This window comes from Panthera onca, chromosome C1 (assembly GCF_046562875.1).
Source record: "Panthera onca isolate mPanOnc1 chromosome C1, mPanOnc1 haplotype 2, whole genome shotgun sequence".
Taxonomy (NCBI): domain Eukaryota; kingdom Metazoa; phylum Chordata; class Mammalia; order Carnivora; family Felidae; genus Panthera; species Panthera onca.
This window is the reverse complement of record NC_138346.1, coordinates 28935381-28941380: the sequence shown is the minus strand read 5'-3', so window position 1 is coordinate 28941380 and position 6000 is coordinate 28935381. Positions and strand designations below refer to the sequence as shown.

Here is a 6000-nt window from a genome sequence, read left to right as displayed (position 1 = left end):
CGTCTTTATTTTACAGATGGGAAAACTGAGGCACAAGAATGAACAATTAATTGCCCAATGTCACATAGCTAGTAAGTGGCTGAGCAAGGATCTGAACACCAAAATATTAAAAAAAAAAACTTTGCCCAGGACCACTCATATTCACTATTTATTCAATAAGTATTTAACAAGCACTGCTACATTCTAGAAATGGCGCTGGTGCTAGGAGTGGGAAGGGAGGGAAAAAGCCGGTGGTAAACAAGACAGACATAATGCCTACCTTACATGGACATTAAACAAATAAGTATGTATGGTGAGTCAGAAAAGAAAGTGAGAAGTTACCGTTTGGTAGGGGGAGTGGGTAGTAAAAAGAATTCGAGGGTAGGGAAAAACAACCGTATACCTTGAAATGAGAGCCTACAGTAGGGAAAAAAAGAGAGAGAGAGAGAGAGAGAGAGAGGGAACAGCCTAGAAAAAAATGAAAAGAATAATATGGCTGGAGTGCTGAGAGCTAGGGAGACAGCTGGGGGAGCTGGGGAGAATGAGAAGCCCAGATGGTGGAGGGTCTGGTGTTCATGATAAGGAGCTTAGACTGTGTTCAGTAAGCAAAGGGAAACTATTAAAGGAATTCAAGCAGAGTAGTAACTAGATCAGATTTATATTTTTAAAAATATTACTATGGCTACGGTATGGCAAATGGATTGGAATACCCCAGAAACAGTTCTGTAGGACCTAGATGGTAGTTATTGCAGGAACTTCGAAGAATGAAGATTGTTTATACTAGAGAATGAAAAGTGGCTACAGGAAAGGAGAGAGGCCACAAATCCAATTTTCTAAGGCAGACAAGTTTAGGGGGTTCTGATGTGTGTCAGAAGTATCTTAAGTTTCTGTCTTGAACTGAGTAGATCCCTTTACTAATCCAAGGGCTTTGGGAAGAGGATTTTGGAGGGAATATGATATACAGGTTGAGTTTGACATGGCGCAGTCATCCAAACGAAGTGTAGCAAGGTCAGTTAGGAATATGAATCCAGAGTCCAAGAGCAAGATCTAGGCTTGAGTTATGGGCTGGACAGTCTTTGGCAGAGGGTACCTGAAGCTACTGGATGCGGATGAGACCACCGACAAAGTACACATTAGGGCTCAGCTCAGCAGGATTCCAGTATCTGGATAACGGAGAAGCTGATTGTCAAAGAACAATCAGAAAAATAAGAAGAAAACTTTGCTATAAGAGCAGAAGGAAGAGCATATTTAAATGAGGGGTGTGGTCAATAGTGTCAAAAACTAGAATGAGGTCTTGTAAGATGAGGGGACGGAAGCTTGCGTGTGACAATTCAGAGCTGCTTCAGGTGAGTGGTAGGAACAAAACCTAGACTGGAAAGGGCTGAGGAATGGAACATGTGAGAATGTCCCCTGGGGAAGAGACAGCTGCAGTCATGGCTGGAGAAAGATTGAAGGAGAGAAACATTTTAAATAAATGAGAGAGTTAAGCATGTTCAAGTGATAGAAAAGCCAGCAGTGAAAGAAGGGTTGAAAATAACAGAAGGAAAGGGGACCCCTCTTCAGCCCAAAGTCCCCGAGAAAGCAGAAGGGGATCTAGAGTACTGGGAAGAGCAACTCTTCTTTGTAACAGGAAGCCAGTAAGGGGTGGGGCTCAGATTTGAACCCTCTCGTTCAGCTTCCAAAAGATAGAGGACAGGAGAATTATAATAGACATGAGCCCTAGGAGAGGACCGCAGAGTTCAGTAAAAAGAATAAAGAGTCAGAAGCGTGGCCTTGAGCGACCTCTGAGATAGCAGTTTCGGTAGTCGAGGGAACGTTAGTCACACTGTCGGGTTTAGAGTGGGAGTGGGGTGGTGAAGAAAAGGGCACAATGGGTGTAAACCACTGAGGTGGAAAACGGCTATGAAAAGACGGCGGCCAGGAAGGTGCCAAAAAAAAAAAAAAAAAAAAAAAAAAAAGCGGGCAGGTGGGGGGAGGGAGGTCATATTTCGGAGTGTCCAAGAGCAACCTCGGTCTGGACAGGTGATTGCTCGGAGGCCCCCGAGGACCGAACAGATCATTCCCGGGCCTGGCTGCCCGGTTGCACCCTGCGAGGTGCCACAAGTCCCTGGAGCTCCAGCTACAACCCCCTACCCGCCCCCCCCCCCCCGCCCCCGCTACCCCCCGGAGACCGAAGAGCAGGGCGGGCGGCCTCCAGGTTTCTCCGCTCACTCACGCAGAGGAGAGGCCGCCGGCCGGGCAAACCCCTCCCACCGGGCTACCACAACGCCGGGGCAGCGCAGCGACCCCGGGTCCCAGCACCCGGCCCGGCCGCCGGGCACCAGGCTTGGCGGCGTTTGCAGCGCCTCCGCCGCCCTTCCTCCCGGCTCGCCCTACTCCGGCACCGAGCCGCGTTCCAGACCCCGCGGCGCGTCGGCCACGTCCCCGCAGCGTTCGGAAGTTCCCGGGGTCGACGGCGTTTAGGGACTAGGGGCTAGGGTCCAGGGCCCAGGGCCCAGGCCGGCCCGCCGCGGCCGCCTTAGAGCCCGCCGCTTACCGCCGCAGGGGCTGGCCCGCGCGGGGGTTTCCACCCAGCCGTCGACACCCCTAGGGAATTCCCCACGGGGCCACATTCACACACACCTTCCTCCGGCAAATTTCCGCCGCCGGGTTTTTATCCGCCAAAACGGCGCGGCGGGACTCAGACCACTCCTCCCTCCGCCCGTCCCTTCCCACCTTCGCCGCCTCCTCCCCACTCCCCGCGGAACGCCTTCGCCTTGGCCGAAGGAGCCCGAAGGCCTTCGGCGAGTTCCGCCTCCAGCGCGGGGGGCGGGGCCGCTCGAGCTCCTCCGGGCCGAGCTCGGCTGTTTCCGTGCGCGGCCGCTGCGCACTCGGCACTGGGCGGCGCTGGCTGGCTCCCTGGCTGCGGCTCCTCAGTCGGCGGCGGCTGCTGCTGCCTGTGGCCCGGGCGGCTGGGAGAAGCGGAGTGTTGGTGAGTGACGCGGCGGAGGTGTAGTTTGACGCGGTGTGTTACGTGGGGGAGAGAATAAAACTCCAGCGAGATCCGGGCCGCGAACGAAAGCAGTGACGGAGGAGCTTGTACCACCGGTAAGAGGAGCAGGAGGAGGAGGCAGGAGCCGGAGAGAGCCGGGGGGACGGAGGGGGGACGGGGAGGCGCCGGACACCCGCGCTCGGGGCCTTCCCCTCGCAGGAGGGGCCGCGGTAAAGATGGAGCCTCCGCCCGAGCCCCACAACATCGCCGCCGCTCGCAGCGAACAAAGAATAATGGCGGCGGACTGGAGCCAGCGGCGGCCGGGGCGGCAGCGACTCTGCCTGCAGCCAGCGGCGGCGCTCATGGCGGGGGGCGGCGGGCGGCGGGCGGGGTGGGAGCCGGCGGCCGGGGGTGTGTGCGGGCGGCCGGCCGCGGCGAGCTGGCGCCCGCGTTCCCGCCGCCGCCGCCGGGCCGGGCCGGGCGCGGAGCCGGGAGCCGGGAGCCCGGAGCCGCCCCGGGGGAGGCTGCCCGCCGCCCGCCCGGCCCGGCCCGCCGCTGCCCCCCGCGCCGCCCGGCCGCTCGCCCGGCCCCCGCCGCCCGCCTCGCCCCCGGCCCGGCCCGATCTGGCCCGGCCGTCCGCCGGGGCAGCGCCGCCGGGGTGCCCGCGGGGGGTGGAGGAGGAAGAAGGCGACAGTTGAGGGCAGAGGAGGTGAAGGTGCCTGCCTTCCCGGTAGCCTCGGTGTCTGCCATGCCCGCTTCGCGAGGGGAAGCGCTGCAACGTCTGACCTACTCTTCTCTCCACTCTCTTTGTGCAATAAAGTTCGAAACCAAAGGTTTCCTCTCGTTCTGTATTTTATTCATGCCCTTTTCCCCCGCTCCCACCCCATTGGGGACATACTGTTTTCTGTTCTTTTCTGCTTAGTTGAGATGGTGAGAGCCGTGCTTTTTAATATAATTTTTGACTCTTTTCCCTCGCTCTTTTTTTTTTTTTTTTTTTTTAAGGCAGTAGTCATGGAAATGCATTCTTTCGGGGAGGAAGGGGGGGGCTAAGAAAAACATTTGTAAAACTTTTTAAAAAACTGTTGGGATCCTGTAAAAGGGAAGCTGCTGTTTGAAAACAGTTTCGGTTTTAACCCTTTTCAAAAAGGTAATAATCACTTGAGATCTATCATTCTGAAGCACTTCGTTGAAACGAATATTAGGCGATTCACTTTTGTTTTACATCAATTTTTTATATTTTGGGGGCCAACAATGCCAACCGAGTTTTGGTCCTCCGGATCTCCCACCCCCAACCAAGCTTCCCACATGTCTCTGTCTAAACTTAAGTAAGAGATTAATACTAAATCTAAAAATAAGCATTTAGAAGTGTCCAGTGTTTGCTTCCCATGCAGTAAGTAACCCTTGCAGGAGACGGACAATAGTTGAAGCCACAAGGCTTGTTTTTTCTTTGCCTGTTGGTAAAAAGAACCGCAGAAAAGTCGTTGACACGTTAAAGATTAAAAGACAGTTTTTAAGGGACCTGGAATATGACCTATTTAAGTTTGTCATACCTTCCTAAGAAGTTGGAATTTCATCCTAGACTTCGTTTGCATCAGTTCTGCCTTTAAAGGTTTGGTTTAAAAGATAACTTCGGTTGCCAGCTCTTGAAATCTTTTTGCACTCACGGCTCATTTCCTGATTTAAAAGTAAAGCCCAAACGGTTATTTTAGGTGATACAAAAAATGAACACGTTATTTGTTTTGAAAATACTTACTGTCATAGTGTGATAGCATTGTGATGGATACTACAAGGTTTCTTGTTCAGAATAAATACTGATTGGTAATAGAAGCACTGTCTTTTGATTTTTTTCTGTATCCAAGTCACTTTTCCAAAACCTACTTTATCCTAGTGCAAGTCTTAAAAAAAAAAAAAAAAACCTTAGAAATTTATCATTGCTGGGAAACTTCATTAAGATGCAGTAAAGAGTTTACATAAGGATTGGGAAGATGATCTTACTTCCAAACACTGAAGAAATTATAGTATTGATGATGCGATAGTTTGCTGTGTGTCCTGAAGATTTTCTGCAAGCCAGCATCAGTTGAGTAGACTATTTGTCCCTTACAGAGAATGTGTGACAATGACTCTTTGTGAATTAAAAAAAAAAAAAAAAAAAAGTGTCCTGATGGATTTTTTTTCCTCTCGTATCCAGAAGATCTTTTACGTTTTGTTTTATTTACAGATTGATAGTCTGCAATTCTTAGCAATTCCAAGTGGAACTTTTCAAACTTTTATATTCATTAATATTTGAATGTTCACTTGGAGCATGGCCATAAGTTATACTTATGTCACTTCCCAGGTCAGTAGAAATTACAGTTAAATATGCTTGCGCCTTTTTTTTTTATTGGACACATGTATTCAGAAAGCAAATGAATCTTTGACTGAGACAGACTGAAAAATGTTAAAAGGACACTTAAAACTGGTGTTACCCCTTTTTGAATGACTTTTTTTTTTCTCACCTGAGAGCCTAAGGAAACTTAGAAACCCAATCCATAAAATGGTACCTTCCTTTTCCTGCTTTTTGACATTCATTTTCTTGATTGTATCTAATTAACAGCATTTTTCATTTTTGTAGAGAAGTAGCTTTACGTTAGCTCTCATCCTAAGACATTGGGTTTTGTTTTTTGGATATCATATGGTCATAGTAAAGCCAAGTATGTATTCCCTACTTCACCTCATTTAAAAAATCTTTTCCTGTTTTTCCACAGTACAGAAAATTGTATCTTAATGCTTACAATGTATCGCTAAAATTTATAATTTCACTTACTCCATAAAGTAACTTGTAGAGACGGTTATAAAGACTTGTTTACAGCAGCCTGTGGCAGAGTCTTACAAACGTGTATTCCTGGATGTACAGTGTCACTTTCCTGATGGCTGCGGAGCTCAAATCTGAATTTAAGAACAGCAAATGGAAAAAAATGCAAGGATTTCTTTTTTCTTAGTCCTGTGTGAACTCATCTCTGCTACAGAATCACTTGAGGCAATAGTTCGTGGTAATTCAAATATTTGGTTAG

The 6000-nt window shown here is 49.6% G+C and overlaps 1 protein-coding gene across 5 annotated transcripts in view; it reads left to right on the top strand.

Moving 5' to 3' along the window:
* The first annotated feature begins 2820 nt into the window (after positions 1-2820).
* The window catches only part of CREB1 (cAMP responsive element binding protein 1), a 60488-nt gene continuing 57308 nt past the window's right edge, over positions 2821-6000 (top strand). For 2 of the 5 annotated variants that reach the window (XR_009607284.3, XM_060623213.3), the window contains exon 1: positions 2835-3066. The gene's annotated coding sequence lies outside the window, so the exon portion shown is untranslated. Of the gene's footprint in view, positions 3067-6000 lie in introns of all 5 variants that reach the window. The other 3 variants (XM_060623216.3, XM_060623215.3, XM_060623217.3) reach the window with 3 other exon arrangements.